Genomic DNA, 25,601 nt, shown 5'->3' on the forward strand with positions numbered 1-25,601 from the left:
ATTCGAACCCGGGACCTCTGGCGTCGTAGCGCGATGTTATGGCTATTACGCTACGGAAGCCGGCGAGTCGTACATGGAAAATAAAAGGTCATCCCCGATAGCCCAAATGTTATGATTACAGTTTAGTGGAAGCACTAAAGTAAACTTAATCAACTATCTGTGTAATTAGGTCGCAAATAAACCGAATACTGGCTGTTATCCCGGAAAGGGGGGGGGGGGCTGCTAATTTGCTGAACTATGCTCAAAACAGTTGAACAATTTGCTGGCAATATTCAAAGAGAAACAAGAATTTTCAACCCCAAGCGCTGACATAGAACATTGTAAAGTGTTTTACTATCAAGGGTTTGTAGGACTCAACTGTCCAGCTGATCAACTAAACAGCTTGTATTCTGGCACAAACTCCTTCTGGCAACCTTGGGATGTAATGGATGGCCCTTCTAAAAGACACCCAACTGTCAATCTCTCTTACACGTAGTACACCCTGGACTGTATTTTGCAGACTAACGAGGCTCTGGCGTCTTGATTCACAGCCAGTATAATCCTCCCTGGGGCTCATATTGTGTAGTCCCTACATGTTTGTGATTGTCACTTCATTCATATCATCACTACTCATCCTCATCTTCGCCAAAAGTGGAAAAGCGAAGTAAAATAAACTAAATCAATCAAACAAAATCGGCAACCATGTTAAATTCCATTGAACCTTGGATGCTTGTTTAGATTAACCAATGACCGATCAAACTTGCTCAACTGATGATTACATGACAGCGCCTAGCTTAAGTACTGGTCCAATCTATGCTCCTCACACTATTCAAAACTCTTCAAGGATCCCATAAGCAGTCAATGTGAACAAACTTCAGTTCAGCCGTCGACAGTCCAAAAAGTTCACGGACAGACGTACATTACAAGTACATCAGTACCGAAACTCAAGGGAGAAACGGGAAGAAGTAATTCTGACATCACTTGACAGGCATGGACATCATGCGGATCAAGACCTGGTTACACAATTACGCGGGGTTGATTTACAAAGACCATCACGGGTCACCATAATCAAACATGCATTATGCATGCATGCATGGTGGGGCATTCTCGAGAGGCGTTTACTGGAACCGAGCGAACAGCTGCAGCCGAGGAGGAACTATTCGCATTCTGCATGCATCAAGACCCCTTCCTTCGCTCCCCCTCGGCTCCTCTCGGATGATGGGATGCTGACTCATCTGAGAATCGGCAGACAACGCTGTCACAACAGCACGAGCACAACGTCTGGTTTCATCATAACGGGAGCGGAAAAAACTTCACAGAGAAAGAGCAACATTAGGTCCGTTAAGCCGCCGTTCCCTACCATGGTGTTTCTTGTATGGCATAAACAGCTCTACAGGCTCACACTTGCAGCGCAAAAAAAAGAAGGCAGTACTAATAAGAAAATGTGCTTCGGGTGTTTTTTTTTATCAGTTCCATATAGTGCACACTCTCTTGACCTATTTTTATTCATTCTGACCAGTAGGCTTGGTCGGGCCAGAGGCACCCCTGAGCGAGATCTCTGCAGGAGAGATGGTACACACAAAATTAAACTTGCCATAGTCTGGCGAATGAGGAAGTCTATCTCAATCTCGCTCCTGTCTTCAAAAGTTTGTTTAAACTCCACTTTATGCTCAGATAGGCTAATCAGGACTAGGCTTACAGTTGAAAGGGGGATCCGATCGCCTTTCAAAATAGAGACTCTTACTTGGTTTGATTTCGTGTTTTAAGTCCACTTTATGCACAGTAAGGCTAATCGGGACTGGACCTACAGCTTAAAGTGGGATCCGAACCACTATGTGCCTCCACCGGGTATCGAACCTGGGACCCCTTGATTACAAGGCAACGACGCTACCACTGCGCCATCGGGGAGGGCCCAGAGACTCTTACTTGGACAAAAGGAAAAAAGAACATAAGACACAGTCAAGCAAATTTGACAGATATACGTACCTAATTTACCAGTCTCGAACAAGGAAACACTATCCGAGAATACGTCTCGTTCTCGTCTCGACAATTTAGGAAGACCCTGGTCTCTTTCTAGTATTTTGATTACGTCGCTTTTCTTCTTGTTTGTTTAATCGCGACGATGAGCATGAGTAATGATATGAAGCTGATGCAGGGACAATCGCAAAGAATACCCATGCACACGCAAGGACTCGAATGTGGGAACTTCGATGGCGAGATTTTAAGTGACTTGAATCACACCTTGAGCTGTACGTACAGCGTGTATTGCCGTATCTGGGCATTAGGTGGAGACAGATCAAACTGCTCACCACTCACAAAACCCGAGAATGAGAAATGTCCACCAAGAGCACAGATAAATCAGGTTAATTTATAAGAGCCCAGACTCACTTATTCGCTTAGCAAGTTACTAATTGTGTATCAATTAAATCGAGATCTTGACAACTTGTTTTAATAACTTTATGCACGTAACGAAGCACTTGCATAAATAACACCGAGCATATAATAATAACAACCCCTCACACACACACACAATATATAAAATGCCAGGAAATGAAATTTTATGATCAGTCTGTGAAAGGAAGTGTTGTTCAGGACAAGTCAAATTATAGGGTACATGAACATAAACTGCCAACACATGTCTGACATAATGCTACACATGTGACGTCTTCTGCCTCACTTTCACCTTTTGGCATTCTTGTTCTCCCACATTCGTTGCCCGTCCCACGCGTTGCACCTTTGGTCTCGTAATCTTCCACGCATATATTTAAATACGACTTAGCCTGTGTTTTGGATGAAGTTTAGGACAAGATTCCAGTGTGACGAGGACCCTTGTGCGCCTCAAATTCAAATTATTCTAGGTCTAGCATTCCAAATAGCTCTTAAAAGAGCTACGCTTACGGCATCGGGTGCGTAATAACGCTAATGATGACCATGATATACGGCGTGGGGCCATCAGTGTATCTAGCAATTGTAGCTGGCCTCCATGATTAGGAACCTAATCGCTTCTTATTAGATTAAAAGTTAAACCATATCAAAAGCTTTATTTATATCTTCACAATCTATATTATTCGAGAGGATAATTTTCCTAGTTGTAAAGAAGAAAGCAAGACATTTCACGTTTGTCGCCAATAAAGGATAAGTTGGGAGGCTGGCCTCCAGACCGAAGCGATACGGGCATCATAGACACTGCAGAAAAGCATATACTGCATATGCGTGCCAATAGACCGTTTGTGTCACTTCGGTGCGAAAGGTTAGTTTTCAAGTGACACTTGTCGCTTTGGTCTGAGAGCTACCTACAGATCTCGAATGCCACACTTCAACACTGTTACCAACTTTATATCATTCGTAACCCGGAGGGGTCCGCAGCAACACAAGCATGCCTTCGCCTCTGTCCTGGGCAATAGAATTCAATTAACATAATTAATGCGTTGAGAAGAGCGCATCTAAAGATTTCTGCAAACTTAATCACTGCTCATAACAATTTGTTAGATCTCCAATTTGACACTAAACGCACGGCCATGAAAATAGGCGGCTGGACAGAAATGCGGTGGTGCCACATACGGGAAAAGCAAAGCGAGAGTGGGACAAAAGTCACTGGTTCCCGCGCACTGCGTGGCAACGTCAACTGGGCTGCGTTGCCTAGTTTGAGGGTCAGGCCGACCTCTCTACGGGACACTTTTGTGTCATCCCTGACCTTTCGAGCAAATACTGCCAGTTTGTATCACATGGATTACAAAGACCAACTCTACGAGATCTTTCATTGTTTTAAACGTCCGAACACACAGGGTTGTGTTCCGGCGTGGCAACAGCGCCAACTTCTGCCACCCGCCTAATTTCATGGCCGTGCGTTTAGTCAGCGTTCCATATTATTTACACTATCCGTGGTCATGTCGTTATTATGGAAGCAATGGAGGATACGGGCTTATGACACGTGTTATTTCTTACGTGTGAAATAAATTTATACAAAAATCTCTGAAATGGGTCCACCCAATGTTTCTCAAAAGATGGCGCCACTGTGAAGATTAGAATGTTACCCTGTGCATACACATGCGTCCAAATGCGATAAGGCGCCCTACTTGCTGTACGCTACTGTTCTCTCAGGAGATAATGAGATGTCACGAAGTGTAACACATGTGTGAATGGTGGGAGACTAACGGGAAACCAGAACAAAGACAAAAATGGCGCGGACGATACTCGAACATGGAAGAACAGGCTTCATTCTTCTTGCCATACAAGGAAACGTGCAGTAGGCGAAGAAAGACACACGCAATGCAACCGCAAATTAAGGAAACCCGTTCCTTCGCCATAGGAGTTGCCTCAAAGCGTTCGCTTTTTCTGAAGTGAATTTTTCGTTTCTTCATTTTTCCGACCTGAACCAATTAATACAACGGTAACCTGTATGAGTAAAAGTGACTTGCATATCTGAATAACTTCCTCTTTTCCTGTAATACGTAAGAATAATTGCTATGTTCGATAAATTGAATTTGGCTGCAACTGACTTGCACATTACTCGAAGTGTAAATGAACACAGGGGGATGCCATACTCCTGTTACCAAATTTTTCATAAAACATCCCCTCTTCCCAGGCTAAGGTATATCTGCATAGGCCAGGACTGCCCAACAAGCATTCCCCATCTACCCCCAAATTCGAAAAAGCATCCCTCTGCTTGGTTTATCATTTCGAGTACTAGCTAGACTCAGTGACCGAGCCAGGAAAAATGAGTGAAGAGCAGAGGGGGTGGGAAATTTTTTTGCTGGGGGGGGGCAGTTGCATTTAATACATCATAAGGTACCATACAAAAAAAATGCATTTTTGGGCTAAAAGAGGCTTGTTTGCCGAGGAAATGCGGACGGTTCTCACCCAAGTACAAATGTGATACCCACAATTCTGTTCTAGTACTATCACAAATGAATTACTTGGTGTTTTAAAGTTCACTTTATGCACAGTAAGGATTAATCGGGGCTGGACTTACAGTTTAAAGTGGTATCCGAACCACTGTGTTCCTCCACTGGGTATCGAGTCCGGGACTCCTTGATTACAAGGCAAAGACGTTTCCGCTGCGCCATCGGGGAGGACACTATCACTAATGGAAATGTTAAGAAATAAATGCAAGTAATGGATGTTTCTTTTTTCATCAAATAAATATATCCTCCTTCTCTAATACAAACAAAAGGCTGAAATATACCCACGTATACTGTCACTACAGGAGGAACTTAATTAACATTTAAAAAAAAAAAATATTTGGGGCTACAAGTGATTCAAAATATGTGTTGGAGATGGAAGGAAAAATGGTGTGTGTATTGTCTGTTGGGAAACACAGTAGTGACAAACCTACAAAAGAGTTAAGACGAAGATGGAAAAATGTAGAGGCTGACCTGAATGAAATTTGAAAGCATGGATGGTGAAGACTGGATTAATCTTGCCCAAGGTTGATACCGGAAGGCTTGTGTTCCTGCATCCATAAAGTATCAGGTCTAGGAATATAAAATAGTTACTGTGTGAGTGTGACAAGTGAAGAGCTAAAACCATTACAAATAATGTGTGAAAGAGATAAGTGTCATCAGCCCATAAACCGCACCAAGAGATCCTGCATAGCTAAAATTTCAGTGTTAACTCAGCATTATGAGCACAATATGAGAGTTATTTCTTATAAATAGCAGCTGACTTGGGACTTTGGTCTGGAAAGTCACATTTAACAACAATGGAACACGATGAACCAACTACCAATCATCGAGTGAAATGTTACTTGACAAGCTGCCGAAAATTACATTACACCAGAAAAAAAACAACCTTTATTTCAACATATGATTTCAGTCATATCGACCAGGTAGAATGAAGAAAAATACTCTGCCTCTGCCATCAGGATTTTCCATGCTCTTCCATTCCATGTGTAGTTCAGTCTATCAATACACACACATACATACATACAGGGTGGAGAAAAAAAACTTGAACGAACAGCAGATGGTGATGGGAGATACCATGAAACAAAGTAACATTTCTTAATAAACATTACCTTGAAAGTGCTTAGTTAAAATTTACCCTGTACATACGCAATGCAACACAAGATGGCACTGATCTAACTTCCAGATGCACGTGGCATGTTTGACACTACTGGCCATTGTAGTGACGTTAAATCAACAGTGCAAGTCTCTTCACAAAGCAATAGCTTCCAAAGTTTGAAAAATTCTGCACAGTTTGATTTAAATTCACTTTACACTAAATTGAATTAATAATTTCAAGATGATATCAATATGGGTCAAACGCAATGAAACCCCATACCCAGGCTAAGCCGCAGAACCTTTGGTGACAAAATTCAGTGGCAAATACTCAACATCCTTGGTCTGCATAGTAACATTAGCTAGTTTTCTTGTTTTAAGTCCACTCTATGCACAGAGGCTAATCGGGATTGGACCTACAGTTTAAAGTGAGATCCGAACTACCATGTGCCTCCACAAAGTGAAGCTGGGATCCTTTGACAAGGTGACAACATTACCGATATGCCATAAGAGAGGCACTATGCTATGCTCAAGCAAGAGTACCATATGTTCTTTAGCAACAGCACTTTCATTAGGCTAATATGTGAAGTACATCTCTCTCTGTGTATTTACAGTAACATCTTAGTTTCCATCACGAAAGGCAAATCTAGCAACATATGTGCTTATGATTTTGGCAAAGTATTTTATCAATCCTTCTGTGTGAACAAGACACAATCAACCCTTTCCAAACTTCATTAATATACCGGTTATATTAGAAACAAATGTATCTGTTAAAATGAACAAACTACAAAGTAGATTGGTAAATTCATTTGTCTGGAATATTTCCAGGAATCTGACAGAAATGTCTTTATTGTAGTAACAAAACCAAAGGTGGAAAACCCTATAATAAAATTAATATTTATGGAATATATATACTTATATATCTGCGAGTGTGTGTATATTGCACTGCCAACATATTACAATTTCTAATTCAATAGAGAATTTGAATATATATATAAGTCCCACAGAGGATTATACTAGCCGTGAGTCCAGATGCAAGTGCCTCGTTAGTCTGCAACAATGTAGCCCACTGTGTACTATGTGGAAGACAGTTTGGCATTTGAGTGCCTTCAAAGAACGTCATCCTTACAACTCATTTTTCAATTATAAATTTGAGTCCCATCCATGTTTAACGTTTATTAATTTGGTTTATTTTACTTCGATTTTCTGCTAACTGTAAAGATGAGGATGAGTGATGATATGATGACATTGATGAAGGAATACTCATAAAAAATACCTATTCCCAGGCTGGGATTCAAACCCGGGACCCCTGACGTTGTAGCACACTGTATAATCACTTTGTAACCCCGTCTGGTACGCTGCACTTTTTGACTCTCTTTCCACCGAAGCGTCTAGCTGGTTACACGGTGCAACACCGAGTCATCTAGTTCGTTGATTTGGAGTCAAGTAGTGTATTTGGTGTCTGCACCATTTGCACTACCTTCCGGACTGGTGTTACGTGTGGTGTATGATCATGTGGTGAGTACACTAACTAATCAGATGACCGTTTAAAGCAGCAGATAGGCATTTGTTGAATCTTCTGCACTTGAACACCGCTTTCAGTCTAGTTGGTTGAATGCCATTTCCTTGCACCACCCTGACACTGGATACACCTGCACTGCACCGAGTGTCAAAAAGTGCAGCGAACTAGACGGTGCTTGTGATTGTCATCAATTTCCTCTTATCAGCATTAATTCTCATTGTTGCAATTGCCCAAAAGTGGCAAAAATGATTTAAAATAACGAAATCAATCAATAGATTCAAAAACCTTTCGAAGCCACTTTTCCTCTGAGCATGGGGAAGTGGTTATCTAAAAACATAACAAGGTGTTCCTATTTCATTTTAGGAGTACCATTTCCCTGAATCGACAGTACACAAAAGGTAGATCAGATCCTCACACTCTGTCAGGTTTCCCAAAGATGAATGTAAGAATGGATGCTACCCCCCCCCCCAAAAAAAAAATATCCTCAGCAAAAGAATATTATTTTCAACACTGCCAGGGATGTTTTATCCCCCTCAATGAAAATATAAAATTTTCCTACCGAAAAGTATGCAGCCGTGTGGATTAAAAAGGGACACCATTTTGCAACTGACCAACCGAGCCGAGCCGAGACAACAGCAGGCTATTCACAAGTAACTTGTAGGTAGGTTAAGTTTGAACTTAGCAACAGAAGTTTGGTTAAGTTTTGGATGTTACAAGCTTGATAGCTCATTTTGTGTGTCAGTTGTTTTTTTTTTAGAATGTAAACATACAAGTGTGTCTAAATTACATGTAAATGTTATCGGTACTTTAGAATTATACGGACTACTCAGAAGGTAGAACAAATGTGAAGGTCAGCAAAATGCCAATGAGGGGGACAGCTCGTCATCATCTGGAATCGCATTTGGCAGAATACATGTGGCGATTGGTGGTGGCTGCATCCGGTGTCGACGCTTTCAAGAGCTTCTTAGTGATATAGCTAACTTTTAGAAATCGCAATTAACAAAATGCTAATTGTACGATTTATATATTGTAAACTTTCAAATACAGTGTTCCTATTATGTCCATAAGTGTTTCTTTTGCTTTCCCAGAAAACAGATGGTCTGAAATGAGGTAGTCTGTATAATACCAAGATACGATGTTACCATTCGATTTAATAACCTATATTAAAATCAATCTTCTAAGGTACTTAGAACTGCAAGGCAATAGTTTAGTTTACTGACTGGTAATACATAAATATGCATACCCAAAGAAAACCTACCTTTAAAGCACAAAGCTTAATTTCAAATCCCAACCTGGACATGGGTGCTCTTTGTGACTGTCCTTCATCAATTTCAACATATCATTGCTCATTCTCATCATTGCGATTAGCCAAAAGTGACAGAAAAGCAAAGTAAAATAAACCAAATCAATCAATGGTAATACGATGGATGATATATGAGCTGGCTGGCGAACTAATATAATATGCAAAGGGTGGTTGTGTCATACAGGGAAATGAGAATTCGAGATCCTTCCCTAAAACCTAAAATATGACTGAGTATTATCTTATGATTTGGCACATACAGGAGATGTACTACACATAAATGTAAGTGAAAAGCTCAGGCTCGATTAGGAATCAAAATTCGAGTCTCTTGCATACTATGCCATTGTTTCACCAACTGGGTTTCATCTAATTGTTCACTTGTGCTGTTCTACCAGTGTGGAATGGTCTCTGTCAGTTCATTCTTCACTTACTTCTACACCATACATCTCCTGTATGTGGCAAGTCATTAGGTAACATATACTTCTCGCCTAGTCGATTACATCAGTGTTTCAAAGGGAACAGATTCCATTGCCCTATCAAGTTTCCAAATTTTAAAACGAGTACAAAATAATGTTAGAAGTTTTTAGAAAGAATACAATTTCATTTGGGGAAGCAGTAAATGCGCACAATTCTATTCTGTAAATCAGGTTGAGGAAGACATGATTCTTGTAAATGTTGGCTTCTAAAATTGAGTTTTCAGGTTAAACAAATATTTTATATAGCCTATGTGTAATAAGGAAAAACAGTACAAAAACACTAAAGCAATCAAATCACACCTGCCTAACCTAGACATGTCATTTCTTCAGATTAAAAAAAATATACTTAACGCAGAAGAAGAGAGTGGAGAAATTCTATGGCAACATAAATGAACCTGCCTAACCTACCCACATTAGCATTTTCGTTGGGGAATATTATTTCACAGAAAGTAAAATGAACTAAGTATATGGTTTTACATGCCTGTAAATTTAAGATTTTTTTCCTTGAGGAAAAAGAAAATGCAGAATTGAGCATAACGTTAAATGTCACCAAGATAGCAGCAATAGTCCATTGCTTAAACCATGGCTGATGAATGGCTAGTCTGTGTAAAACATAGAGCCTATCGGGCCTCCCTGATGGCATAGTGGTAATACTGTTGTTTTGTAATCAAGAAGTCCCGATTCAATATCTGGGTGGAAGCACATAGTGGTTCAAATTCCACTTTAAACTGTAGGTCCAGTCCCAATTAGCCTTCCTGTGCATAAAGTGGACCTAAAACAACTTAAATAAACAAAACTATAGCCTATTGGTATGTAAGGAAGACTAAGTACGTTTTCGGTATCTCTCCATAGCATGTGCATGTATACAAGTAGAGAATTCACATGACAGAACAAGCACATGAGCATGTTCGATGATAGTGTTAGTACCCAGCAATCCAGTGGATGAGGTCACTAAATATTAAACATTTGTCACAGCATAATATCATTAAAGTTGAAATTCACTATACTACACACTTCACAGATGGAATTCAACCATCATTATTCATATAGTCTATTCCATTAGAGTTATGGAGAATTTCATTCTTAATTAGGAAGATTAAAAATCTCGTGAAGTATACAATTTTACGATTTTACCTTGCTTTTCTGTCTTGGGTTAATCCCTGCAATGTGGATGAATGTTGAACATATCAAACAGATAATGGGATAAACAGGACGATACATCCATGTTGATAGGTTTCAAACCTCGTAGGTCCGATATCCAGTGGATATATGGTTTGGATGCCACTCTAGATTCAGTTTCGATTAGCCTGTCTGTGGATAAAGTGGATAAACTCAAGCAAACATGGTTTTGAACCTGCAACCTCTGGCTTTGCAGCATATTGTGCTGACCATTCCACCATCTAGAATTTTCCATCCAAGGATGTGCAAGGTCATTCTTAGAGGGGTGTTGGGGAGGGTGCACACCACTCCAGCACGAAGGCTACCACACATACTTGTGTCAAGGACCTGGCAATACGTATCTTGTGTCGTGTTTAGAATTATATTATTGGGGGAATATATTTTCTTAAGCAACACATCATTAAGTGGGGCACTTTACATTGCAATGCAAGCTTTGTGTATTTTGAGTTCGACCATGGTCAATCTACAATAAACACTACAACGGTATATGTACTAATGAACAATATCTCCTTTTTTTCCCATCCATCCAACATTTCAGGCATCACATGTTGATCAAAGCGTTGGATTAAAAAAAAGGATACTATTTATAAAAACTGTGCATGTGACCTTACATTATTTCATATGAGTTTACAACAATGGTAATGGAGATAAAATGTTGATGTTAAACAGATTTTCTAAGGATGAGACTTGATCTTGGAGAAAGAAAGATAAGTTTTATTCTAATTATGGCATTGCATTGGATTCTATTTTTGTAACACCACGTTGCATTCTTACCTCAATTTGCACAGCATGCAAAATTAAGAATTGTGAACATTTCAGTCAGTTACTCTTAATGGTCTAGTCATGTAAATTTCCTTTTATGGCTGTAATCAAAGGTTTACCAAAGGATGAGATAAGGTGATGACACACTTTTAATATGATGCAACTAAATCTGATGTTCTATGTTTTAATTACTGTACACAGAAAATGCTAGATGAATTTCTGTCAATGGAAACATGCGAATGGAGTAATTGTAAAACATTTTTTCTCATTTAAAAAGTTCTACATCATGTTATGAAGAAATAATTTTCTTTTTAAGATTTTCACAAGCTCATACACTATGGCTTCTTCTTTTATAAATAAAGCCTATGTCCCTAACAATTACAAATGACTTTTCAATACATACATATCTCATGCAAAATCTGCCAATCATTCATGGGAAATAAATTACTTTTAAAAAAAATGTATTAGATACACCAAAATACTTGCACAGTTGTTGAATTCTTACTTCAGCAAAATTGACTTGTAAAGAGGCATGGGAATAAATTAAGATGCATGTTGTCCTATTTTGGAGTGGATGAACAATTGCACCAGCCTAACTTACAGCTTTGCACCAGCATATAAACAAAAACATTATCCTATAATGTGAGGATTTCAAGCCAAGCTATGCCATATGCAAAAAGAGCAGTTACATATTAAACTTTGTCAGCATAAAATTATGTAGTAGTTGTATTCTGAAATGCTGGCGTGTGTAACGTTATCATAATTCTGCACAAACGATGTGATATTTATCACATAAAAAAACTTCACAAGTATGAGATTCACTTGCAGTTTAGGCAAGAAAATGATTTATAGTTATGCCAAGTATACGCATCCTCTTTTTACTAATACATAATTACCAGGATAATCAAATTATTACTCTCATAAACAAAAACAAGTCTGACATTTCTTCTTATTTCATAAACTCAACTCTTGACACACTAAAGACATCACTACAATACTACAAAAGAACCAAAAATTTACGAACGAAATTGCATATAAAAATAAATAGTAAATCAAATAACGTACCTTTGCAAAACTAGGTGATACGGTACTTTACAACGTCCGACAAACACTAGTATATATCAGATCACTTTAATCTTCTATTTTCCGAATTTAATGTTACTCCTGCTTTGTTTCTACTCCACCGACTGACAATGCACCTCACGCCTGCTTCCCACTCACAGTGACTCTAACTACTGGAACAGGAAATGATCCAAATCTTGTACTTTTTGTCATTGACCTTACAGAACCAACACACAACGGTGAATATCTTGCAGGTTATAGTCCCACATTCCACATAACTAAAAACAATGGGACTTTCTCACAAGTTAGACATTAATTTTAACATTATAGTGGCGTGTCCAACCTCCAAGAAAAGGGTAGCAGGGAGGAAGGGGCAACTCGGGCACTTGCCCAAGGCCCCTTAATTCAGGGGAACCCGCCCCAAATGAAAATAATTGTTTGGTTTCGGTTTATTACGCGTTTAAGAGGGCGCTGGTGCGTCCAATTAAGTAACTAATTTGATTTTCCCTGACATTATGGATTTTTTTGACATACTTAAAAATGTCAAAAATTACTGAAATCTAAACAGTCACACTAAAATCGTGTTCATTATATTTAATTTTTTAAAAAACTGGGTGTGTTCAATATAATTTGTTTTACCTATCAAAGTGTCCATTTAACCTTATCCAATGTGCACTATTTGTTTATAATAATAATAATAATAATAATAATAATAATAATAATCTTTAATAGCGAAGTAAAACTATTACTTTATATCAAACAATGTAAATTCACAACTGCGTCAAAGAGCAAAACGGGATTATGACAGAACAATTATAGCACAAATACAGGATAGGGATCAAAGAGAAAACTTGTACTATGAAATGAAGATTTTTTTTCGTATTTGGTATGTATGTGTATGTGTTCGTGTTATGGGGAATGTTACGTCACGCGTTTGCGCTCAATCCTTAAATTAGCAAGATAGAGCAAAAATTAATTTTATTTATTATTGCAGCATATAATTATTTATGTTGGCTAATTTAATCGGAAACCTTCGCTGGTGTAGCTTTTCTGTGCTCCGTAATTTTGTGTAATTTATAGTTTTTAGTGAGTTGTGGCGACTATTCTCCAACAAATGGAGAATCGTAAGTAGTATATAATTATGCAGAATAAGAATTACTTTTGGAAATGGAGCATTGATACAGAAATTCAATCAATTTAGCTCTTTCCAATGACTTGTGCGAAATGTACACAAATAGTATTGCCAAGCTAACCACTACAATGTGTTATTTTGACCGAGTTGCTACCCATTCCACATAAATGGCAATGAGCTCCTGCGTATAATATGTCTCGCCCGCTTAATAAAGAAATGTATTATTATTATTATTATTGCGAGTGTATTATGCCTCGTTTGTTACAACCTGTCATGTTTCCCGCGCTAGCGATCGCTCGACATTTCTGCTCCAATGAGAAACGAGGGAAAAGTCTTCTACTGAGCAGCGAGGAGCGAATGGGAGCTAGAATAGAGGCGCTTACGTATGCGCTGTTGCCACGTTGTGCTCTAATTCCCACGTGCTTTGTTTGTGTCTCCAAAAAGCTTGTTTTATAAGTGTGGTGCTGATTAGTATGGTGTTGAATTTGTGTATTCCCGCGTATCTTATGCTATGCACAACCTGATCTCGGCTTCCCCTAACGCAGGGGTTCACACTATCTACAGCGGCAACGCCACGTGGTATCTGCTAGAAATGCCACCGATTGGCAAGCGCGGGAAACATGACAGAATGTACCTAACGCGTTTTTTTTTGTTTTTTTTTAATAGTGCCCATTAAAATGTGCACAGTAAGAAGAAATATACGTAGAATATATGAAGTCTACACAGGTCAAACATGGAGTTGTAATCTTGTTCCAAAGCGAAGTAGTCAAAAACTAGAATCCACCATGACAGCAGAGGTGCACAGAAGACTAGAGCCTTGTTGACCTTTACAAAATATTAATGGATGTAAAAGAAGTTACGAACTGAACATGAACTTGGTAAATCTATAAATATTGTATTACATCAAAAGTTAGCCTCACTCGAGGCCCCGCGGGTCGGGGGGGGGAGGGGTCCGCATCAGATAAAAAATTAATTGTTTGTTAACGGTTTATTACGAATTGATAGAATACCGATGCTTTCAATCTAGCAAATTATCTGATTTTTATTCACGTCGTGCATTACCTTAGACATAATGAAACATTTCAAAAATGACATAAAAATTGTATTCAAATATTATAGTGTGAATCAAAAATATACGAGGAGGAAAGTGAATAAACAAAGAAAACAAAAACAAGGGGTCTCGGATTCGATTCCCTATTTATGCATATTGGAAATCGCTCTGATCCAAATTTAAACTGTAGATCCAGTTAAGATTAGCTTACAATGGACTTAAATCAAGCTTTAAAAAAATATGCTCAAGCCTGTTAAACTTGGTGATAAAAGGGAATTTGAGTCTGCAATAAATTAGGCATTATGTATTTTTAAAAAAACAGGGAGGTGATCGCCCCTATTGCTCTCCCCGTGGATCCGCGGCTGCAGAGGTCGGCAGTTCGCTCCTCCTACACATTATGCACTGCAAGGTGCGATCGGAACTTAAGCTTTCATATCGTGCACTGCCATGCACCAGTTGAACCTATTTTATTGAGAATATGTGAAACACGTATGTTTCTGCACATACTCGAACAGTTCACACTGGAGTTGGTCAGTAAGCTATGTTTCGTGGAATAATTGCCATTCTTCCAATGAAGGTCGAATAAACAAATTTCACAACACTAACGACTGTACCACCATAATTGTCTAGAAACTTGTATTAGGCTCTTGGTTTTAAGAGTTTTCTAGTAGCTTCAAGACGTTCTGCTTATTACTATTAGGTATTAATACGCAATATATTAATTAATTAATTATTATAATTATAATAATATATATTGTGATTATACAGAATACCTGCTTCAGACGAAGGAACAAATTTCTCTTGATATTTCCAGAACTTGAATGATTTTGGTTTTAAGCCCTGCGTATATTGTGTGGTTCAAACTCCGCACCCACCTATACGGGCAGCCTTTACGTATTACCTAAAGCCCGGATGTTCAGGCACTGAAAAGTATTAAAAATGGCAGGCAAAAAGGCAACGAAAAATTGAAAGAAAGGCAGTCAAGTTTCAGAAACAGGCAGTGAAAATTGAAGAAGAGGCATTAAAAATTGAAGAGAAGGTATTAAATTCTTCATAAATCTTTAAAAATGTATTTAAAAATAATAATTTGAATAACAAGGGTTATTGAAAAACGAAATCAAATAGAAGAGAAATATAATTTAAAAAAATGCCTTGTCGGAATGACAAAAGAGGCAAAAATGTTTAAAAAGGGCAGCGTAAGGTGAAATACGCAAAAAAAGGCAACATAATGCCTTGTCGGAATGACAAAACAGGCAAAAATGATTGAATAAGTCAGCGTAACGTTAAATAGGCAAAGAAAGGCAACATAATGCCTTGTCGGAATGACAAAACAGGCAAAAAAGGCAAAAATGTTTGAATAAGGCAGCGTAAGGTGAAATTGGCAAAACAAAAAAAACAAAAAAAAAAAAAAAGGCAACATAAAGTATTGTTCAGAATGTTAGGAACCTTCGGATCGGTGTACTTTTGGGTTCAATTTTTGCTACCAGCGTCGGAAACGAATAGGCATTTTGCCTAAAATTCGGGCTCTAAACATAACACAATAGAAGAGACCAAATATGTAAGCTGAATCAAGTAATACTGCTACCTTCATTTGGTGCAAAGGTACATAAACCTTAATCTTGAAACTCAACTATCTTATCTACAGGGCAGGGTTCTTTGTAGACAACGAAACCAGACAGGATGCCTTCCAATGGAGACGTTTAAACGAATATATTATTTAAACACATGATACATGGAGTAAGAATATTTACATGAGAAGCTACTTTCTTCTATAATTTTCTTGTTTACAGTCAATTTTCATCTCAATATGATTTTTATTATTTATTTTCTATATTTGAATATTCTTCTATCCTGACTTCCTTCGTTATGGACAGATCTGGATCTGGACTTCCTTCTTAATGGATGGTCTGGATCTGGACTTCCTTCTCAATATGAAGGATCTGGACTTCCCTCGTTCTGGATCTGGACTTCCTTCTTATCTTCTTTGTGAACTTCCCTCTGGATTTCAATTTATTTATGTTTTGACTATTTAACGAATTCCTTTACCCTTTTCCCTTTAAACTTTGGGAATAATACTAATATCCTCCCTTGGGGCTGCGATCGGAACGCGCCACCACTAACTAGGTACAACAGAGTGTATACTTGGTGCAGCCGATTGACATGCGCATCCAAGTAGGTGCTACGGTTAAACCGCGCAACCAAAAGGGGCTGTGGGGCGTCGATCAGAACGCGCTCGCCACTGATGTAAACAAAATTTCCCCTATAGGATTGGTAAATCAATCATACAGATGCGATATCTGTTCAAAGACACAAACTTGTATCAGTGCTTTGACTTCCTTAATTTTCATATTAACTTACATGTGATCACTGATTTGATTTATACAATATATATATTAATTTACTTCTTTCATATTTATTCTTTGTCTTCTTATAATATATTCTATTGTTTTTCATCTTTCCAATTTGCTTTGTTCTTATTTATAAAATTATTCACATATATTATGCCAATTCTTAACCTTGCACGCCTGGTGCTGCCATCTCTATTCTTCTTTGGCAAACTATTTACATTATTTGGTCCTATTGGGTACGTAACACAATATAAACAAAATCACTTTAGTGTTTAGTCAAGCATAAATACAATCAATATGATATGTAAATTATTGCAAAATACAAGGAAAGAAATCAAGCTTGCTTTAACAATCGCTTAACTATATAGGTGAGAATTGAGAGTTATCTTTTTTGTTGAGCCAGCTCTTGAGTTTTATGCTAATTATCTAAAGGAGATATTTCCGCTAGAGATGACCGTAATTTGTTCCTCTCTGCTACCTGCTGCCGTGTCGGTGTATGATGCGTTATAAATGGTGTTTTTATGTGGAGTAATATGAGTGCATGCTTCTTCCTATATGAGATATTTAACTATTCTCATAGCTATAGTCGGCCCCCGTGTCGGAGTTGTTAGCACGTCGCGCTACGACGCGAAGGGTCCCGGGTTCGAATCCCGGCGTGGGCATGGTTGTCTGCGAGTGTTAATTCATCAAATTTCATCCATCTTCGCAAATTAACCAATAGTGGTACAAATAAGCGAAGTAAAATATAAGCAAAAATTTAAACCTAAAACTATTCACATAGACAAAGAAATGAACACTAAGAGGAAGTACGGAAGAAATGCAGATAATAAATCTGAGGAAAATGACAAAACGGTAAAATAAAGATACGAGAAAAAAGAACAGAAAAAGGAAAACATGTAAAATTGAACGAAGGCAATTTTTCCTATTACTATAGGTGCATAAATGAAACCTGCGAATGTCCCTGTGGATGCTCTTGAACCCCCTGGTCCAAACATTATTACTATTTCAACAAATATGTATCTTTGCAATGGGGCTGTTTATTGCCAAACTTTTCCGCTAGAGGCGCCACCACTGTTGTGTCCCTAAAGAATTTCGTTCGTCATCTGGTTGCCCTAAGCTTTATATTGCAGCGCGATAGTATGGCTATTCAAACGTTATTTTCAACGAAGGTAAGAATTTCTCATGTAAATCGATAACAAAAATGTATTTAGCAAACCTTTAAGATTATGAAGAAAGTCATAAGTTTCCGAAAAATACATTCTCCTGAACCTAAGCATTAATATGTTAAAGCGCAACGGCAGATAAGCTCAGACGGGCTAAATATAGTATGTTTATGAACAAGGAGCACTAAACTTGACGTAATTTTGTCGTCCATAGCTGCCACGGGTCTATAATACAAAAATTTAGATCTTTACACTACGCTTTTATGTTTCCTCTTGTTGCGACTTGCGAGTATGTGTAATTCAACGGCGAGAGTAGGAGTCTGAGAAACAACAAATTACAAAGAAAAAATGTATTAAGTGGATAGGCGCATGATATTTATTATTATACATTATGCCATATCCGATAACTTAACCATAGCAATGCCAAGGTATTTTTTGTTACACAGAGGCCCATGAATGAAAGTTCAATTGAACTGGACTGACGTGTGTTTTCTGTCATTTGTACACATAAGTTAACTAATTAGACACTACTTTCATGTTTTGTTATGGATTATACATGAAAGATAAATTACACATTGATTTTTAAGTAATTATAGTAAATCACTAACATTTATTATTTTTCTTCAATTACAATGTTGATATGTACTTGGAACAATTGGTTAAACTGTGCAAAATTCTAACAAAGTTATATTTTTTTTCTTTTTCTACTACCCATACGTTCATTATTTCAAGTTGTTACTATAGTTTAGCAATTGAATATATCCTCTCATATATTGAAATACCTTTAAAATATCATTGCGAAATCTTTCCTTAGAATTACCAAGGGGTGGGCCTTTGAGGCCCATAAACAATATCAACGAAATAAAGTAACTTTTTAATGAACGTTTTTGGGAGAAATCAAGCGATGTGATTCTAAATATTGCAAAGAACAATTACTATCTTTTTTATGAATTTCTACATTGATGGATATACATGTAATATGCAAAAAATTAATCAGTGGGCCTGAGAGGCCCCACTTGGTATTGCTAGGGTTAATATTAACATACGTTTTATTTGCATTAAGCAGATATTTTCCCCCGTATTTTCGTTCTTTTTGTTTTGGGTTACAACAATTTTAAAATTATAATTCCTGTAAATAAGAAATCCCTAGAGGTTGAGAGACATGAAACGTAATATAAAATATTTTTGTAATAACTATTCTTCCCGATAAATGTGTATGTATAAAATAGAGAACCATATTTACTACACATGAGGAAATGTATGATATCACGTAAAAAAAAAAAAAAAAAAGGAGTCAGTTCTTATTAATAACAACTATAAAAATAAAAGTACAGTCGCGTGGAATTATTATGTATTATTCTTTACCAGATTCACAAGAATAATGCACTTAAATTGTGAAAATTGCAAGTGACGTAAACAGGTGCTGTGCAAATTTTAAAGCTTTTTGTGAGTTCCGATATCTTTTCTGTTGTTGACGATCGTCTTATTAAAATTCTTAGTTTCACATCACTGTTTTACCTATTATGTTCAGACATAATTTCTGAGGTTAAGATGAAATTTAACTTGTAATTTAATGTAATAGCAGCACATTCAGCATCAAATTCACCATGCATTTAAATGGGAGAACAAATTGTCCATCAAAAGCGTGGGGACACAACAGGGGGGCTGCCACCTATAATAGTTTCTTTGACCAGGCCCATTAAGAGGTTAAGAAACAATGAAAATGGACTCAAGCAGGGTGAAACGAGTCCTTTAGTCACGAAATGCAGGGTTATCGTTCTAGGTTAGAAACACTGATAAACACGCTAGCGAATGTTCTGCCATCTATGACGGGAACTTTGAGTTACAGAATGAACAGCTGTGCGACTAAGTAGTTAGCTGTTCTTGCGACAGATGGCACACTTCTCAAGTCTGTGAAATTTTCCTTGCCTGTAAATATGCGCCATCTGATGTAGTTTCGAAGAACTCTGTTCTGCCAGCGGTAAAGTCACGTTTACCATCACAATATTATCTGCACAAAAATCGTGAACAAAACACGGTTTAAACACTGTTAGGTTCAAAATAAAAGAAAGAATGAATGAAATCAGCACAGTTTTTGAAGACTTCCCATCCCTGAAAGACGAAATCAAAAGCATTTTGCGAAATTTTACACATAAATTGCAACGCTGTATTTTGATCAGACAAAATTGATGATTTATTTACCTTCGGCATTACTGCAATGAGTACATTACGTAATCGAAATAGTTTCAAGTCAATAACTTGTTGTAATTTAAAGAGAAATACAAATATTGACCTGGCGTTTAGATTTGCATTAACGGAAGATTTATTATCATATTATTCAATGTGTCGTGAGCTATTTTATTTGACACCTTTTGCAATGTATTTCCTTCGAATATACACGGCATATTTCCTAGTGCAGGACTTTCACGATTAACTATCAGAGGCTTACTGCTCGCATTATCCTGCCAGAGATCTATTAGATCAGTTACAGTTTTCACTTGAGTTTCCTTATTGTAACATTCTGCTTGTTGAATTATTGGCGTAGCCTCCTCCGCAACCCCCGCAAACCGGGGCGGTCCCGAGCTGTACGGGCCCCGCTATGTTCTCTCTCTGTGATCCTGAAATTTTACATACAGAAATTCAGCAGTTAGTGTCGCTTATTTAAAAAAAATGGATTTACGAAACAGAAAGTTGTTTCACAGTAACATGTCATATGACGACGTCTGCGATAATAAGCAGTGGTGTGTTGTCTCAGCCAGAAGAGCCCGGGCAACTTGACATTATGGGTTTCCTCCGAAATTCAGAATCAAGTTACTTGCTCATAGATGGCAATCGATAGGAAACTTCTCTCAATCTCATACCTTTATAGCTACGTGGTTTTCGAAATAGTAGTGTAGTGTAGTACAGTTATGAATAAAGTAGAGAGATTCAGTTGCTCAACCGGTCGATGCCTTATTGTTACACAATACCTAAAGAAACAAACTTGATAATGTATGACCTTTTTATTACCAGTAATTTTACTTGATATTTAAAATGTAACTTCACACCAAATATTCTCCCACTCAATCCTCAGTATGAGATTGAAATAACATCTGATATAAATTTCCACAACGATCACACCTATTATGTTTTACTTCAAAGGGGACCACAAACTCGGGATGTTGAGCCCAGAGGCAATTTTCCCTTTGCCCTTAGGTCCAGTAGCCCCAATTCCACCACGCAGGGTATACAACGTATACAGTGCTCGAAGTGATCCATTCACTCCAATCGGCATTTCATTGAGTGACAAATTTTCAGTGAATAAAATCCAGTCGTTGCTTAATTTTCTCTTTCTCAAGATTTGAGTCCGCCTCTTATTTCTTAGCAGCAGATTGCAATTGACCCGAAGATATTAGGTCACCATTGACAATGTAGAAGTCCAGTTCAACCCCCGTAACTGAAATTATAAGTTTGCTTGAATATATAACTCACCATTAGTATCAGAAGCTTAATGTGAACGGCTTTTACGTTCAATCTTGGTCTGGCATAGCCAGAGGATGACTTTTTAGCTGAAGGTTTATCCACCTCTAAGTCCAAAGTAGGTGTTTACTCTTCTAAACAATTTCCCCAAACAGTATTTTTTTTAAAATATATGTGTATTATATGTAATTATTTATCAGAGATTCAGACCACCCTGATTTAGTTTCGACAAACTACTAAACCGATATATAGCCTAAATCGATGACAACAAATGGAAAGAAAGGTTAAAATTAATTCAGTTGCATCATCTTGATGTTTATTTTTTGCACTGAGGGGTGGTCCCCAATATTTTACTTGCAGGGCGGCCCCAGAGAACTGCGCTACGCCACTGTGTTGAATGAAATCTAATGGATCTTCCCCTACTGCAAATGGTCTTTGAAATATGGACGACATTTGAGGTCGTATCCCGGGTTGCCAATCAGGAACCTCTATGTGACTTAACGTATCAAATGGATTACTTGTTTGAAACTATGCCATTATTCTTATACCAGTGCTAATAATTATAATAATCAGGGTGGGAAATTCTGGGGGGATTTCCTCCACACCAACAGTGTTGGCCTCAAAAATCCTCCCACCAAAAATTTTCGGTGGGGGAGCTTTTGTTACAACAAACAAAAGATATACAATTACTTTTAATTTCACATACACTGTACTAAAAATAATATCCAATACATACACAAATTAGTGTAGTTATGAGTGTTCAATGCTTTTCTCTCCCAAGAGATCATTAACAAATCTCCATCAATACACACAATAAAAGTAAAAACAAGAATGCAAAATAATAATAACTATGAAATCTAATTGGTTTATATTAACATCAAGCAAAAACTTAATAAAAACTTACACATAATAAAACCACTTCAACTATTTCATAATTTATTAACATCTTTAACCAGTTAGTAATGGATGTAGTTTGCTACTTTATAATATCTGATATATTTAAAAGTAACAAATTTATTTATTTTTGGGTAATTATTAATAATATATTTTTAATTTAGTATTTTTGTTTACTTTCAATAACATTATAAATATGTATATCGTATAATTTATATGTATGTTTGTGGGGAGGGGGGGTTGTAGATTAAGATCTTTCCCCCCACCAGTCTTATATGATTTCGCACTCTGATAATGAATATTACTTCGACTTAGTTTCATCAAACCATGCTCTAACTTGTATAGACCCTTCTTTCTTGATCTGGTTCGGAATAACATCTAAAGATTATTTGTTTTAATTGGGATGCGTAATACCCTTCCGATTGTACAGCTGAAAGATAGCAAAGGTACGTGATACACTAAGTTATCAAGTATATTAATTAATTGCGTCAAATATGAAATTCACTGGATAAGTTTGGACAGTTTATTTAACAAGTTTAACAAATGTATTAGAAGTTATATATATAAACTGTCATTAAATAATTATAACCACAATGATTATATTAATGCATTTTTTAATCATAATGAACATTCATTTAACAAGGATAATCTTTTGTTTCTAAATAACACTTGACTCTCTCTCTCTCTTTGCTGAATATTTTAAATCATTATTCATCCATATTGTACTTGATTGCATAAGGGAGTATCAATTATTACTTCTATGTTAATTTCCCTTCCCATTTGTCTGTAATGACGATCACTCGGGTAAGGTCAACAAATATCGGGTAAGGTCAACAAATAAAATTAATGTAATACTACTAATTCTACAAAAACTAAACAAAATAATGTTAAACCAATTATCTACGAAATAAATTAAACCTTCACCACTACGTGCGACTAATTCCAATCCATTGTTGACCTCTTCTGTCACGGGCCTCCGCGATGGCGCAGTGGTAGCGTCGTCGCCTTGTAATCAAGGGGTCCCGGGTTCGATACCCGGTGGAGGCACAAGTGGTTCGGATCCCACTTTAAACTGTAGGTCCAGTCCCGATTAGCCTAACTGTGCATAAAGTGGACTTAAAACAACATATCAATCAATCAATCAAACCTCTTCTGTCACGTCGGGTGTCTTGTTCGATTATGAGTTGAAAGTGTGTCAGCTGGATGTGGTGTGAAGTGATTCAGAATTCCTGCACTCAATCGGTAGACTGAATGACGTAATACCTGTACTGTGCCATCTATCGGCCTTTACATTAAACAAACCTTTCTTACTTTCAGCGAGAGAGAAGCCAAAATTCTACACAGGGATATAATCATCACAATTTTTAGCTTAATTTCAAACCAACTTTCTCTTTTCTTTATTTTTTACTGTTACCGCAGCTATAAAGTGGTTACATACTTACGTATATGAATATCACTAATAAATAATAACAAATAACAATAGTAATAATAACCCATGGCGCAACACTCGTGAGTGTGAGGGCCTACCTACTGACTCACCCACACATACCTCAGCAGATGTGGGCGATCATCCAACCAGCTCCGGGGTGACATGTGGTCAGCACGACGAACCCCCAATCGTCGTTGTAGGTTTCCATGACCGGCTTACGCTACTCATTCATAGCTCCCCAACTTCCTCACGATGGTGAAATGTCGATAAAATAATATTGATAAAACTTTAGTTATCTCCAATTGGCTATTTAGAAAACTATGAGGAGAAATAAATTTTGTTCAATGAACTCTGGCGTAAATTATAATTTAATACGATATATTACATCCAATTTCAAATTTATTAAAATGAGTCATGTATATCTAAATAACACATCTTACAGGTACAAATTCTACATATCTGTAATTTTAAAAAAATGTTTAAATCTTTCTTAAATTATATTTACAAGTTGTTAAAATTAAGGTATACCATTAACCTGATGAAGATGTGTGATTGGCAAGTGGGCCTCATATTTGAGAAATGAATGGCGTAATTCAATTGTAATAATCTCTTTCTTCCGAATAGTGATATGCTAGGTTGTGATTATTATTACCCATGCTGCATCGCGGTTAGAAGTAAATGTAGTGCTAACTTGTTTAAACTAGTACTTACATATTGCCAACAGTATATCTTACTACTGTATGCACAAAATGGTATGGTAATTTGTTAAAGCCCGTGAGTACAAAACATTATCATTACACTGGTAAAAACACTTTTTGAGTAATGGCTGTCCTTTAAAAAAAACATAAATAAGCAAGAAATCTCATTGCTAATCACTCTTAATGATGAGAAAAAGTTGTTTCTGAGACTTTCTTGAGTGTAGGGTGTCGGAATAATCACGTTGAAGATCCAAGCAATAGTCTGCCACACTAGCGACGATTGGGTACCAAAACTGCGAGGGAGGAGGGGGCAGGTGCTAGGACAGTTTAGTCTCCCTTAGTAGACATGGCTTATCATTAAGAGACCATAGTGCTGAGGCAAAAAGTGGGTGGGAAGTATCCTCTACACCCTTCCTAATCGCCACCATTGATCTGCTATCTCGTATCTGTCCCATCTGCTTTGAAATACGCTCTATCATCTCCTTTATATTTTGGTGGGACCTCTTCCCTTGTTTTCCATTAAAATCACCAAGATTATCTGGAAAACTGTCAAAGTGGATTTGGATGAGATTTATCTTTATGCTCATATTAATTACAAAATATTTGAAATTTGTGAGCACGTTTTGCACCAGTTCTTCATATTTTTCGTGTTTGTGATTGCCGAAGAAGTTCTTGACAACTCAGACATAACTGAATCATGTATAAGCTTCAATATCCTTCTCAAAATTTGAGAGATTTGAATCATTAATGAGTTTACAAGCTTGAGGCCCATCAAAGATCCCCGTTTTGAGTTTCTCAATACTCAGTCCATGAAAGGATCTATGGATGTAATTAAACACTCGCCACCTTTATCCAAGACTTAACAAACTACTTCGAAATGCAATATAGCCTATGCTTCCTTTACAAAGTCAGTGATGTTTTTCTTCGTTTCTGCCATAATATTCACCACAAATGCAGCACGATCCATCAGAATCATTTACGCGGCCTGCGCGTGAAGAACGCATGTTTCATTCCTGTTTCATTCCCCTCAAAAATATAAATAAAACTGAAAAATAAAACAAATAAAGAAAACGAACTTTTAATAAATATATTCTGTGCAATGGATGGACGGCTAGAGAAATATTTTTTATGTTCTAAAATAAATGCCATGC

At 37.3% G+C, this 25,601-nt stretch overlaps 1 protein-coding gene across 2 annotated transcripts in view; it reads right to left on the bottom strand.

Moving 5' to 3' along the window:
- LOC145985432 (serine/threonine-protein kinase DCLK1-like) overlaps positions 1-23,244 on the bottom strand; it is a 201,284-nt gene extending 178,040 nt beyond the window's left edge. The window contains exon 1 of one of the 2 annotated variants that reach the window (XM_083119461.1): positions 23,228-23,244. The gene's annotated coding sequence lies outside the window, so the exon portion shown is untranslated. Of the gene's footprint in view, positions 1-12,279; positions 12,444-23,227 lie in introns of those variants that run through there. The other variant, XM_083119459.1, reaches the window with a different exon arrangement.
- Positions 23,245-25,601: the final 2,357 nt, after the last annotated feature.

Source organism: Lepisma saccharinum, chromosome 3, assembly GCF_977018435.1.
Source record: "Lepisma saccharinum chromosome 3, izLepSacc3.1, whole genome shotgun sequence".
In the NCBI taxonomy this organism is placed as follows: Eukaryota; Metazoa; Arthropoda; class Insecta; order Zygentoma; family Lepismatidae; genus Lepisma; species Lepisma saccharinum.